The sequence below is a fragment of the Triticum aestivum genome, chromosome 2B (genome assembly GCF_018294505.1).
Source record: "Triticum aestivum cultivar Chinese Spring chromosome 2B, IWGSC CS RefSeq v2.1, whole genome shotgun sequence".
Taxonomy (NCBI): Eukaryota; Viridiplantae; Streptophyta; class Magnoliopsida; order Poales; family Poaceae; genus Triticum; species Triticum aestivum.
This window is the reverse complement of record NC_057798.1, coordinates 117,380,063-117,396,001: the sequence shown is the minus strand read 5'-3', so window position 1 is coordinate 117,396,001 and position 15,939 is coordinate 117,380,063.

Genomic DNA, 15,939 nt, shown 5'->3' with positions numbered 1-15,939 from the left:
TGGATGTAGTTATTTCTATGAGATTTGGCAGTATGAAACTTTACTATTCTGATTAGTAATATGATAATTAAAAAAGGTGCATATAATATATTATATTTGATTATTATATAGGTACAGACTATTTATTTACTATTGGTAACAAGCATGATGCATGTTAGATCGGTCTTTTCTCATGCATAGTGGCATGGTGAATTGACATATTTACATGGTGAGGGAATTAAATTTAGTGGGGCGTGCATAGTGACATGATGAGTTAACATAGTTACATGTTAAGATAATTGAGTTAGTGAGGATCAACTATTTAATATATAGGATTACCCTAGAGTGTGTGTCGTTTTATGATTGCTTAGTTTTCTTTTAGATACAACCCTTAGATGTCGAGGGTGAGCGCACAAACGCCCCACGTTAAATAAACTCATTTATTTCTTCTTATAACACACACATGTCTTGCGTATTTTTGAAAAAATACTTTTAGCAACCATTATCTATTTTCCACCTAAACCAAAAAATTTGATGCGTGACCAGCCCACATGACCCCTTCAAAATTGCAATGGGGAGGAGCCTTTCAAAGAAAAAACAATGGGTCTATATGATTCAAAATCCACCAATCCACTTTTTGCAAAAACCTCTAGTCTGTTGGATTTCAAAAAGGAAGTCTTAGTACACACGGTCATGCATACGCTTTCTTGTAATCAAGTTTGATGATCACCCTTGGTTCTTTTGATCGATGGATGTTATGCACCACTTCGTGGGACACTCCAACATTTTACGGAATATATCTACCTTTAATGAATTATGTTCCTGAAAAAATGGTCGTTGAATAATCTTGCTATGCATATTTTATTTTCAAGGTTGAATTGTAACTGGTCGTGTCAATTTTTTACTTTCAAGGTGGAATCATATTGGTTATGTCAAGTTTAATTGATCCTAAGGATTAAAAAGTTATTGAGTCCTTTATATTGATCTACAAATACTTCGAGATGCAACGGGAGAATATGATTAAATAACAAGCCATGCAAAGGTGGTTTTAGCATAGTTTAGAAGGTACACCTATTTTATGTTGCAGCAGTTTGGATCGATGTCTTCATTTCTTCTTTTGTGTTGAATAATGCATGTCTCTATTTTGTACATCAGGGAACTCTCCATGACCATCAACTAGTCGATGTTAAGTGGCTATCACAGAGTTCTCAACAGGGGATCAACAATTTGGAAACAAAGTTGTTTTTGCTTGCTAAGCTACAACACATAAATTTTGTGTGAATTGTTGGCGCTTGTTTTGAGGAGCAGGAGAACTTAATTGTTTGTTGCCACTCTTGATCATAAGCCAGTGGGGGCCATTGCCCCCCCCCCATTTTGCAACAAGCTCCACCACTAACCAATGCAATCCGTCTATAGTGTGTCGTGCATGCATTTGTTTTCTACATCTTCTGGCCTTTTACCCCCAGAGATGTGGATAATAGCACTAAGTTGTATGTGTTCATGATCATGTATGGTATAGCCCGCGGCATGCAATACCTCCATGAGGATTCACATGACAGGATCATCCTCAAGATTTGAAAGATCAAATGTCCTATTGGACAGTGAGTTGAAACCCAAAATCTTGGAATTTTGGTTGGCAAGGGTTTTTGGAGGCAACAGATCACACGAGGTAGCGCGCAATGTTGCCAGAACCCAGTAAGTTCCTCGGACCTTGCAATCTCAAAATACTTACTTCAATAATAATTTCCTCAATAACGTCGGATGTTTACCATAATAATGGTTACATGTCCCACGAATATACAATGAGTGGGCACTCCTCCAACAAATCAAACATTTACAACTTTCATATTCTACTTTTAGAGATTGTCACAAGCAAACGAAATGGTGGTGCCTATCTCCTCGCTCTGACGAGTCTGCACCACACGCCTTTATGCCTGCTTTTCAATTTAGTTGAGTTCAGTTGGCAAAAATGGTGTAGTGACATTGGACGAAAGGAACCATCTTGGACGGAGTGGATTCATCTTTGAGCAGGCTCTGACCGGAAGAGAAGATAATCAGATGTATCCATATCAGGATGCTATGTGTTTAAGATGATCCTGCTGAGAGGCCTATTGTATCAACCAGTGCCAGAGTTACATGCAACTTGGGGGGGGGGGATGTGTTTAAGATGATCCTGCTGAGAGGCCTACTGTATCAACGAAAGTTACAGGCAACTTGGGAGGGGGGCATTGCCCCCCCCCCAACATGCATATGTTCATTTTCGCCGCCATTGATGTCAACTGTAATATTATACTCAACAACACCAACACACTTGGAGATCAATCTAATTATTTACTGGCATACATGGGTCTGACGCATCCAAGATGACAGCTTCGGCCGCCAAGCAACACTGGGCTGTAGATTCACTAATTTGTATGTTGCATTATTTACTTGAGGTTTGCTTGGGTACCCCCCCCCCCCTCTAAACCTTAGACTGGTATTTTCATCCATCAGTATCAACTAAGAGATTGATATTCTTCAAACCCAATCCTGGAATTCAAATTAAATCCATACTACTCCCGTAAAAAATATTTGTTATCCAGTTCTTGTTGTGCCGATGACTCCCCTTGGACGACTGGTCACGGAGGCCTGCGTTGCGTAGGCCGCTGATTGGTCCTTCATTGGATCTTTATGCATTCACCAACCAGTAGGGCGGTGCATTTTGGAATAACAATGTCTGCCACCTGAATAATCTTCATCCCCTCTACCGTCGTCGTCCTATGGCAACAGTTTCCTCGTGTTCACCCGTGTTGCATAGCTACTAGCATTACATAGAATCGGTCAGCAGGCTGGAGAAGAATCAATCATGCTAGCTTGCATAGAAGCGTGTCAAATAGAGAATCTTGGAAATTGTGAAGTTTTCTAGTGGGGTCTAAGCACATCATTGATCAAGAGTATTGTGATGAAACCATTGATAATGATAAAAGGAATTGTGCTTCTGAATACATAACTAATCAAAAGATGATGACGGTGATAATAATGAGGATAGCGGTAAGAGAGAGTGGAACTATAAGACTGATGATGACTCTGTCTTGAGTGGTGAATGACTATGTATACATTAGTAAAGATGATGTTTTGATGAAAATGTTGATGTGGAAGATGGTTCTGATAACAACAAGCATCATAATACTGGATATGGATGTGGTGGTCATAAGGATAATTATGGTCATGATAGTGATATAAATAGTGATGGCATCTAAGAATACAGGTGATCGGGGCGTGGAGACAGCCGAATCTTGAAGACCTCGGCCGGGAGAGAAGGGGATGGGAGGAGAGCCGGTCGGCAGCATGCAACCTGAGCCAAGCCTGTCTTAGAAAAACGACCGGTTGCCTGACGGGCGTAACTCTAGGGCCTGAGCTGTTTCCTCAAGCAGATAAACCTTATTGCCCTTTTAAAAGAGAGTCATATGTTTTAAGAAATAACACCATCTATCTGTCTCGGAAATTGTGAAGTTTTTCTATTTAGAAATCAGCTTGCTAGTTATTTTGTTGCGGGAAATGCAAATGAGTTGTGTCATACTGAGAACCATATCATTGGATACAAACATCCCTCTGCTTGTAATTAAGAAAGTGTTGGTCTGACCATTTTTTAGAGTAATAGGGCATCAGTTCATGGCCGCTTCCTTGCGCGTATATATATATACAAGATACAAGTTGGCTAAGCAGGGGTTCCTCCCGTGCAATTCCAGCGCTGGGCCGGTGACGTTGCTCCCTGGTCCATTTTTGCCACGTTCCCTTCACCACTTAACAAGAGTCTTCAGTTTCAAAAAAAGAAAAAACTTAACTAGAGTCTTCTTGAAGCCTTTTTGATCGCTTGCTCTTCCTCGGCAGGTATTTGTCCGTTGTGCAACCGAACCAAATCTCGGGGGAGCTCCTGTTCGGCGCTGCAGGCGCTGGCTAGCGATACTGGCGCTCGCACGCCTGGCGTAGTGGGCCGGCCCAGGAAACGCAGTGAAGAGCGCGGATAGCAAAAAGTGTGATAGACCAGGGATTTGAACACGCACCGCCCGCTGAGACCTCCTCGACAGCGCCTTAAGCGCCACTTGGAGCAAGCGGCGCCCACGCAGGCGCCTTCATGGGCCGGCCCATAATAAGATCGCTCCCTCGCTTCGTTTCCTTTTAGCTTCTGTTCGTTCGCTCGATCAAATCAGCTCGTTTTTTTTCTTTATTGTTTTGTTTGTTCAGGAAAAAAACGGCCTCCGGTTCTTGAATTCAAAAAGGTACAGAAATTTGTAAAAAGTTCATTGATTCAGAAAATTGAAAATTTTAAAAACAGTTCAACGAATAGGAAAAAATGTCATCAAGTTTAAAAATAGTTCATTGAATTTGAAAAAACTAGTTCATGAAGTTTGAAAAAATTTCACCGGATTTGAAAAAAAGTTCACCAAAATTCAAAAAAGTTCATTGAAATTCAAAAATGTTCATTGAAATTCAAAAAAGTTCATCGAAATTCAAAAATGTTCATCGAATAAAAGTTCACCAAATTTGAAAAAAGTTCATCAAAGTTGAATAAAGTTATTTGATTTTTAGAAAAAGTTCATAGAGTTTACAAATTAGAAAGTTCACGAAAAAAGTTCATTGAATTTTAAAACATGTTCATTGAAATTCAAAAAAGTTCATCAAAATTCAAAAATGTTCATTGAATAAAAGTTCACCGAATTTGAAAAAAGTTCATCACATTTGAAAAAAGTTAATTGAACTTTAAAAAAAGTTCATCGAGTTTACGAATAAGAAAGTTCACGAAAAAAGTTCATTGAATTTTAAAAAACGTTGATCGAGGATTTTGAATAAAAAGTTCAGTCTTTTTTTAAATCATGCATTTTGGGAAAAGGAATACGAAAAAGGAAACGGGGAAATAAAAATAAAAGAAAAAGAAAAGTAGATACAATAAAAGAAAAAGGATCTCACGAATCAGAGCAAGGTAGTTGCGAAGTTGGCTAGCGCAGCTAAGCTAAAAGGCAGAGCGCGCGAGTTCGAGTGTCACCGACCGCAGTTTTTTGCAGTTCTGAAACAGAATAATATGGATAAATGGGCCGGCCCATCGCGCAGGGAGGGGGGTATGCGCCCGTTTGCGAAAACACCTATTTCGGGCGCTTAAGGCGCCGAATAGGGTTTGGCCCGCTTGTAGCCAAACCTTCGAACACAACCACTATGCCGTACTTCCTTAGCTGAACTTTCTAAGGACAAACAAACCTTATTTCATACCCAGCCTATTATGCGTATTATTTTATGATAAATTAAAAAATGGATGCACCATATAAAAACGTGAATTTTAAGAAAGTGTATCAAACTGAAAAAGGTGCGTACAAACTGAAGTAAATCGTGGACTTGGGAAAAAATCACGAATATGAAAAAAGTTCACAAATTAGGATAAAGTACATGAATTTTCGAAAAACAGTTCACAAATTTTCAACAAAAAGTTCATCGATTTTTCAAAAAAATTCATCGTTTTTTGAAAAAAATTCATCAAATTTGAAAAATAGTTCACTGATTTTGAAAAAAGTTCGGTGATTTGGAAGAAAGTTCATTGATTTAGAAAAAAGTTCATAAAAAATGAAAAAAAGGTCACCGATTTGGAAAAAGTTAATCGAAATTGGAAAAATGTTCATCAATTTAATAAAAAGTTCATCAAAATTGAAAAATAGTTAATCAAATTTGAAAATAAGTTCACAAATTTTTAAAAAGTTTGTCCATTTTAACAAAAAAGTATGCGAACCCGGAAGAATAGAAAAGAAGAAAAAGAAGGAAAGAAAAGAGGAAAGATGAAAAGAATGGAAATATGAAATTTGTCATGTGAGGTCTGGTGGCGGGGTGATTGGTGCATTGTAGCTCGCGGGAGGAGATCGCATGTTCAAGTCGCAATGCGTACTTCTTTTTCGTTTTGAAAAACAGGAAATCTTAGATGGGCCGGCCCAGCTCCCAACGCTGCAGGCGCCAGTTTGCAAAATGAGCTATAACTGGCGCCTGCAGCGCCAAATAGGAAACGCCCAAATCTCGCACCAAACCATCCTCCCGCTTCACTGCCGCTGCCGCCTGGCCGCGACTGGCCCAGTGGCGGAGCTACAAATAGAAAGCTGGGCGGGCCGGGCTGAAGTTGATGCTAAATCTTGTCGCTGCCTTTATAGTACTCTGTACTTTATGGGCTGGGCCTATGTATAGTTTTATGATTTTTATGAAAATGTGGGTGGGCCATGGCCATTCGGCCATAACCTAGCTCCGCCAGTGGACTGGCCGCCTGTCATGCCTCCGTCGTAGCCCCATCCCCCCTACTTCTCTCCCCCAGCTCCTCTCTACATGCATATCCACCTCTGCTCTGGTGGATGATGGCAGTTACGGAATATCCTATCGGGGTTCCGCACACCTATCGACGGAGCGCTCGCAGGTGGGCCGGCCTGTTACACGTTCCAACCATAACGGTTCTAGGAACCTTATATGAATGTTCCTAGGCGGGTTTTTTCCGGTTTAAGGAACATTCTAGAAGGTTCCTAAACCAGTTTTTCTTTTTTATTTATTTTTAGTTTTACATTTTATTTTATTTCCTTTTCGTTTTTCTCTTTCTTTTTCTGTTTCATTTTTTCTATCTTCTTGCTCTTTTTTTTTATTTTTTTCTATTTTGAACGAATGTTTCAGAAATTTTCTAAAAATTGAAATTGTCATATTTTGTTCGCTTTTTCAGAAAATGATTATGTTTTCAAGTTTTTGTTCAGAAATTTCATAAAAGTTTAGAATTTCAAAAGTTGTTCGCTTATTTTCAAATAATGTTCAAATTTTGCAAAATTCTTCAACTTTTTAAATTTGTTCACAAACCAAAAAATGTTCGGTTTTAAGAAATATGTTCTTGTTTTCAAAATTTGTTAAAATGTTCAAAATGCATTCAAGTTTCAAAATTTGTTCAAAATTTAAAAAATCTTCGCATTCTAAAATTTTGTTCACGTATTAGATATTGCTTAGGAATTTTCAAATATGTTCCCATTTTCAAAATTTGTTCACAAAATTTGAAAACTGTTCCCATTTTCAAAATTTGTTCGCAAATTCAGAAAACTTTTACGTTTATCAATTGTGTTCACACATTCAAAAAAATCTCGGATTTCAGAAAATGTTCATGTTTTCCAAAATTTACTCACAAATTTTCAGAAAATGTTGCCATTTTCCAATATTTTCGCTCATACAAAAAATATTTGGGATTTTAAAATTCTATCCGATTCAAAAAGAAATTCCATTTGAAAAGTTGTACCTGTTTTCAAATTTTACTCGCAAATTTATAAAATCCTTGCATTTTCAATAAATATTTTGGAAAAAAATTCGTGCTTTAAAAATAAAATGAATTTAAAAAAAATGTTTCCATTTTCAATTTTTTCTTCACATATATAAAAAATCTTTGGCATTTTCAAATTGTTCACAGGTTCAAAATTTTATTTTTCATTTCAAAACTTCTACCTGTTTTCAAAATTTGTTCACCAATTTTAAAAATATTTGTGTTTTCCAAAAATGCTGCGGAATTGGAGAATTTGTACACATTTTACAAAATATGTTTCCATTTTCAATTTTTGTTCGCGTGTACAAAAAATCTTCAGGATTTTAAATTGTTCTCAGATTCAAAATATTTTTCTGCATTTCAAAGATTGTACCCATTTTCATATGTTGTTCACCAATTAAAAAATGGTGGCCTTTTCAAATTATGTTCTGGAAGTTGCAAAATTATTCAGGTTGTACAAAAACTAGCAAGATGCTCGTTCATTGCACGGAACATCAAGATGCATTTTTTTTTATAAAACACCTATTGTGATTGACCCATACAGGAGAAATCCCATGTGTAAAAACTAATGATATCTTGAGAATTTTATCAGGAAAATGGTATCTCGGGAATTTCATCGAGAAAATGATATCTCGAGAAAGACGAGAGATAAGGTGAGGAGGAGTGGGCGCGTGATGGTGACTGGTGGTCGGACTGGGCGAAGGCATGGGGATGGACGGCGCCGGCAGGCAGCAACGATCACCATGCCAGATTGTTTCAGAGACTTCTTTTTTTAATTGCTCAGCAATGAGGTTGTGGGAGATAAGGATGAATGGGGCAAGGCCTTATCTGTAAATGTGAAGAGAGGTGCGGGTATCTTTTGTAAAATTGTCATAGTTTGTTTTCTATCCGTTAGAAACATGTTTACAATCTATAGTACGGTCATAGTTTGTTTGCCATATCGAACGGTCTATAATACAAGATAGCAGGCACACCATCATCACCAACTCGGTTTTTTATATTTTACAAAAAAAGTTCGGGAAATTTTAAAATATTTGTGTTATAGAAAATTGTTTGTATTTCAAACGATGTAAACAATTTCAAGTTTTTTTTACAATTTCAAAAAATGTTCGGAAATTTATAATTTCTTTGCAGTTCCAAAAGATGTTTGAAAATTAAAATTTTGGTTCATGTTTGCCAAAAAGTATTCGTAATTTCAAAAAAGTGTTTACATTTTTACGCAATGCTCAATTTATGCCGCTGTTTTTAGTTCATTTGAATTCGGGCCACACATTTGTCATGAAGGCTTAGTAGATGGTGTGGTTAGCATGACGCGTTCACAAACTAGAGGTCTGTAGTTCTAATTCCACATCGGGCGCTCTTTTCTTTTTACCCATTTTTGTCCCGACTGCTTGAGTGAGTTCAATGGGCCGGCCCTGTCGCGCACAGCTTGTGCGAAAGAACGTCCTTTTGACGCAAAATGCGTACATAGGTGCTCCTGTGGTCCGACGCCGCGTCTACTGCCATCATTATTGAACTACTGTCCTGCTATTTGAGAAATGAGGTATTTACATGTTTTTGATTCCATAGGTACATTATTTGTAGCTCCTAACTTAGGCTAAAAGATTTTTTTTCTGTCTGTAATGGGAGCAAGCACGTATGAGTGCAGCAACTCTAGAGGTGGGCAGCAAATGTCGCATCCATACGCGGCCAGATATGGCCCCATCAAACTACAACACCTACACATTGTGTAACTCATCGAAATCCTGGAAAATGAGGACAAACTAACATTTTTTTTCCTAAAATGATAGAATCTATTGTAAAAGTTCAGCGAAAGTACAAAGCATCTCAAACATAATAAAAATTATATTAAAATTTTGAGACTATCGAATGACCATTATTGCCGCCAAAATGAGTCGCCGATGCACCGATGTCGTCGCTCCCCTGCCGGAGTCGACTTGACATTGTAGACAGTCCGAAAGTCTTCGTGCACGTGCCAAAGGACCAACACCTTGGAGCCATAGTCACCACCGTTGAATCTTGACATAGATCTGAAGCACCTGACATCAAATCTCACCACATGACGAGAAACCCAACCTCACCGCCCCAAAAAGACGACATGAATCTACGTCGGAGCTCTATCGATTACACCTAGACGAACGAACTCGAGGAGGATCGGAGTCTGGAAGACAAACTCAAAGAAGAAGTGTCATCATCCACCCGAGCGCCGCAACTGCGAGGGCTAAAAAACCAAACCTAAACTACTAACCGGAGCGAATGCATCAGGATTCCTCTTCCCGCCATCGACCGACAGAGCAACAGGCAGAGAGAGGCTAATCCATAGGATTGTTGCTGGAGAGTTCGCTCTAGCCGTCTAGGGTTAGAGAAAAAAAATTCTTATTGAGTACTCCCTCTGTCCATAAATATTCGTCGAAGAAACGAATAAAAGTGGATGTGTACTAAAATACGTCTAGATATATCAATTTCTTCGATAAATATTTCTGGAGCAGATGACTCAAATAAGGATGGAGCAGAATCTGAACAAAAGGGTACAACGCGAAAAGAAGAACAAAACATGCCGCAGGAAGCAGAAGGAGAACAATAAAGGAACACCACTGGACATGACATATCTTCCAGCATCGAAGCAGGCAAGACAATAGAAAAATAATTGCTATCTTGTGATCTTTGTGACTTGGAATTATTTACATTAAATTCAAAATCATCGCAGGCATAATGGAGAAAGGGGGCAAAGATAGCGATTCCGTCAACAAAGACATCGAAGACCTGTAAAACGCTGTATGCAAGCCATGGACAAAGAGGAAAATGTAAGTTCATGCAACTAACACAGAAAACATTCTTACATACGATCATTTTGACTGTATCATGTGTGAACTAAAACATTTTTCTAAATATACTTTGCAGGGATCAATTTTTCATTATAACGAACAAGTTTGATGTAAATCTAGGCCATGTCTCCGAAAGCTTCAACTGAAGCAATCAAGCCCATGCTAACAATCTTGAGAAAACAACTCAATGACACACGGAGAAAGATTCTGTCGTTAAGTAGCACTGTAAGTAAATATCACGACAAAAGAATCACGTTTAAAACAATATATATGACTTTATAAATAGATAAACTTTCCCTATAGCTGAACTGACAAATTCCCTTTGTATATCTGTGACGAAACAAACATCACTCAATAAGGGAAGCCAACGACAAAGATCCAATGTGCTACAAAAATAATGATCAACAACACATTACAAAAAAGTTACTACCTGCAAGGCTCAGATCATTTTTCAACATGCAAGAAGAAGAAAAACTGCAAGATTATAACATGGTAAGGGGATTAGCTGTTTCAAAAACAAAACACAAATTGCGTATATGTTATGCAAAGTTGTCTTTTTATTTTATGTTTCTAAATATAAGCAGATTTCCAAATGTTTTCTTTTTATTTTGTGTTTTGCAGTTCCTTCTACTATGTTCATCATTTACGGTAGCGCTAAACTGCGCGAGTGCGCATAATTCCTTATCGTACGTGCCGGTCCTAATTAGGCAGGCCGCTCTAACCTCCTCATCCGCTCACGAACGAAGGTAAAATTCATAGAAAAAATAGTAATGCATTTAATTTCATTACCACCCGGCACGGTTCACCTACGTCTCGCATAAAACCTTCCCTAATTATTGATAGTAAAATGGATTGAGGAAACAGTAATGCTTTACTGGTTCATATATGTCCTGCTTACAACCGTCGCTAATTTTGACAGTAAAATTGGTTGATGAAATGGTAATGCTTTACCACTTCGGATGAACTAGCGTTCAGTCTGTAGCATCGTAAACATATGAAACATGGTAATATATGTAATATTTACTACAAGTGCCTTCCTCTTGTAATCATGTAGTAACACATTACTATGTAATGATGGTAATTGTGAAACCGTGTAGTGATGGTAACTGTGTTACCATGTAGTAACCGGTTACTACGTATCATTATCTAATTTACGATGGGCTTGGAGCACACTACAAGCTGCCCAGTTATTTTATTCGTTACGACATTACCATGATTAATTATGATCCAATAAGTGGCTCTTGCCAGGGGAGACTCGTGAGCGGAGGATGGAGGTTGGGTTAGACAGCGCGCTCGCACCAGTGGGTGGCCGGAGAGTACGTTAAACTTATCATACGCTCAGGCTCAGTTTAGCGAACATATATATATATATCGTTACTAGCAACCATATGTGGACAGTCAATGCAAGTAATGTTGTTACTATTCCGTGCAGACTCAGTACAAGTTGGTTGGTATTAGCTACCATGAGGTAGGTAGTAATGACATTACTACATATTTTTACCTTTGTTACTATTTATTTAAGGAGGTATGCAGTAATGGCGTTACTAGATTTTTTCTCTGTTACCAATGATTTACTGTTAGGGTAGATAGTAATGACATTACTACATTTTTGCCCTTTCTTACGATCGATCTACCACATGGATGTAGCAATGGAATTACCATGTTACGATCAGTTTACCGCATCGACCAGGATGGTTGGCTTAGACTAGTTAATTAGAGGAAGGGTCGGTTAGTGGTGCGCTTCACAGTGGTCGGAGCGTACATTTACTTACAATGCGCTCAGGCTTAGTTTAACGTGTATATATATACATATATATATATATATATATATATAAATGATCAATTATATTCAGTTTTTATAAGAGTGTCTAAGGCCGATGTTCCTTCAGTTACTAGAAAAGAAAGATGAATCATATAAAACCAATACATGCTACTCTTCTAGCAATACATCAGTATATGCATGATAGATGTTGTTTTCCCTTCTTTTTTGAGATGGGTATGTTTTTTCTTTTGAATAAACCATCCTGATGCAGTTTTTTACTGTGAGTAGTTGATTTGACTTACTATCGTTCTTTCCTGAATACTCTTTTGTCTGCAATATGAAGGTGGTTCTGAGTAGGGAATTGAGAAGGTGTCCAACTTTTAGCAACCTGAAGACCTTGTCCCTTGGTGAATGGTGTATGGCCGCTGATTTCGATGCATTAATTTTCTTGCTACAACATTCACCTAATATAAAGAGGCTTTTTCTCCAACTTAAATTGGTATGTGCGATTACATATTTGGTGTATGCTACTTGATCCTTGACTTCATTGCTCTTAGATTTTTAGTATCTGATCGCACACTTAATGACAATTTGGTTAATGTGCTAAAGAACTTTAGCACAAGAAAGGCATTGGAAACAGGTATCAAACTACAGGGAAGATCATTTACTTGCAAAGAACTTAGAATGGTGAAGATTAAATGTTCAAAGGACGATGTGAGAGTCCACACCTTGGCACATATGTTCAGGGCAAATGGTATACCACTAGAGAATATTTATGTGCGTCGGAGCGGGAATGCTTGTGAGTCATACCTTTTCTTCATATACCATTTCGTATTTACTTGCAATATCAGTATTTCCTTACTGGTTTATATGTTCATATGCTATTTACTGAGATGTAAAGAGCACATTGCCTTGTTCCTGAAAAGCTAAATATGTATAAATGGGCATATAATCTGCTTAGTATATTCATCGATATTCTGTTTCATGAGAAGTGTATTCCGTAAAATTAAAAGATGTTCTTTCGTACATGGTCCTAATCTACAGTCATCTACTTTTTGATATTTCTACCAGATCTCTGTGGCCAGAAGTTTATGAGGGAACTCGCCAAGCAAGAACTGGACGAATGTGGGGACGACTGGATGTAACATCCAGAAGTTTACCAGGGGTCTTCTAGATATTAAATCCTGCCAGCGATCGACCATCCATTATGTAGTTAGCAAGCTGCAGTAAGAACCCTTGATCTCCATGTAGTACTGATGATGCTTTCAAAGCTTCACCGGATCTTTTGACGTCCTTTTTAGTAGCATGGGCTACAAATCGTTGGGATGTTCTTCCTATACTATAAACTAATTCATCTGTGTGGTCTGTAGTAAACTTTGCTTTTTTTACCAGAACAGAATATTAATTATGGATGCGCCGTGCCTGAATTATGGTGCAGCTGAGATACGCTTTGTTATCTCACTCCGACAGTATGACTGTAGGGTTCATTTGTCAGGTTTTTTTATCTTTGGAAGTTTAGTACAGTTGTATATTGAAATCAATGCAAAATTGAAAATTTGAAATATGTTTTGTTGAATCATAGATGGGCTTTAGGCCCATATGAACAATGATTCCTGGTTAATCTTGAGGCCCATGTATATATGGTAGGTGGTGGGAAGTTTAGTTTCACCTTGCTAGTTGAGGGGAGTTGAGACCCCTTTATAAGGGCTGCTCTACCAATTGCCATTGGGAGCTTGGGAAGAGGAGTGGTACACGCGTTCCTTCTTCTTCGCCGCCGCCCACCTCGCCATGCCTCGCCTCGGCACGACGCGCAGGTTGCGGGAATGAGCCGAAGCTTATTTTTGCCGCTCAGGAACGAATTAATTAATCAGGGATTAATTAACGAGTCATAATGTTGGGTTTCGTAGTAATTTCAAAAATTTTTCCTACGCACACGCAAGATCATGTGATGCATAGCAACGAGGGGAGAGTATTGTCTACGTACCCAACGCAGACCGACTGCGGAAGCGATGACACGACGTAGAGGAAGTAGTCGTACGTCTTCACGATCCAACCGATCAAGTACCGAAACTACGGCACCTCCGAGTTCGAGCACACGTTCAGCTCGATGACGATCCCCGGACTCCGATCCAGCAAAGTGTCGGGGAAGAGTTTCGTCAGCACGACGGCGTGGTGACGATCTTGATGAACTACAGCAGCAGGGCTTCGCCTAAACTCCGCTACAGTATTATCGAGGAATATGGTGGCAGGGGGCACCGCACACGGCTAAGGAATCGATCACGTGGATCAACTTGTGTCAACTTGTGTGTTTAGAGGTGCCCCTGCCTCCGTATATAAAGGAGGAGAGGAGGGGAGGCTGGCCGGCCAAAGGGGGGAGGCGCAGGAGAGTCCTACTCCCACTGGGAGTAGGATTCCCCCTCCAATCCTAGTCCAACTAGGATTCCTCGGAGGGGAAAAGAGGAGGAGGGGGCCGGCCACCTCTCCTAGTCCTAATAGGACTAGGGGAAGGGGGGGCGCGCAGCCCATCTAGGGCAGCCCCTTCTCTTTTCCACTAAGGCCCACTATGGCCCAAATAGCTCCCGGGGGGTTCCGGTAACCCTCCCGGTATTCCGGTAAAATCCCGATTTCACCCGGAACACTTCCGATATCCAAATATAGGCTTCCAATATATCAATCTTTACGTCTCGACCATTTCGAGACTCCTCGTCATGTCCGTGATCACATCCGGGACTCCGAACAACCTTCGGTACATCAAAATGCATAAACTCATAATATAACTGTCATCGTAACCTTAAGCGTGCGGACCCTACGGGTTCGAGAACAATGTAGACATGACCGAGACACGTCTCCGGTCAATAACCAATAGCGGGACCTGGATGCCCATATTGGCTCCTACATATTCTACGAAGATCTTTATCGGTCAGACCGCATAACAACATACGTTGTTCCCTTTGTCATCGGTATGTTACTTGCCCGAGATTCGATCGTCGGTATCCAATACCTAGTTCAATCTCGTTACCGGCAAGTCTCTTTACTCGTTCCGTAATACATCATCTCACAACTAACATATTAGTTGTAATGCTTGCAAGGCTTATGTGATGTGTATTACCGAGAGGGCCCAGAGATACCTCTCCGACAATCGGAGTGACAAATCCTAATCTCGAAATACGCCAACCCAACATCGACCATTGGAGACACCTGTAGTACTCCTTTATAATCACCCAGTTACGTTGTGACGTTTGGTAGTACCCAAAGTGTTCCTCCGGTAAACGGGAGTTGCATAATCTCATAGTCATAGGAACATGTATAAGTCATGAAGAAAGCAATAGCAACATACTAAACGATCGGGTGCTAAGCTAATGGAATGGGTCATGTCAATCAGATCATTCTACTAATGATGTGACCTCGTTAATCAAATAACAACTCATTGTTCATGGTTAGGAAACTTAACCATCTTTGATTAACGAGCTAGTCAAGTAGAGGCATACTAGTGACACTCTGTTTGTCTATGTATTCACACATGTATTATGTTTCCGGTAAATACAATTCTAGCATGAATAATAAACATTTATCATGATTATAAGGAAATAAATAATAACTTTATTATTGCCTCTAGGGCATATTTCCTTCAGTCTCCCACTTGCACTAGAGTCAATAATCTAGATTACACTGTAATGAATCTTACACCCATGGAGCTTTGGTGCTGATCATGTTTTGCTCGTGGAAGAGGCTTAGTCAACGGATCTGCAACATTCAGATCCGTATGTATCTTGCAAATCTCTATGTCTCCCACCTGGACTAGATCCCGGATGGAGTTGAAGCGTCTCTTGATGTGTTTGGTCCTTTTGTGAAATCTGGATTCCTTTGCCAAGGCAATTGCACCAGTATTGTCACAAAAGATTTTCATTGGACCCGATGCACTAGGTATGACACCTAGATCGGATATGAACTCCTTCATCCAGACTCCTTCATTTGCTGCTTCTGAAGCAGCTATGTATTCCGCTTCACATGTAGATCCCGCTACAACGCTTTGTTTAGAACTGCACCAACTGACAGCTCCACCGTTTAATGTAAACACG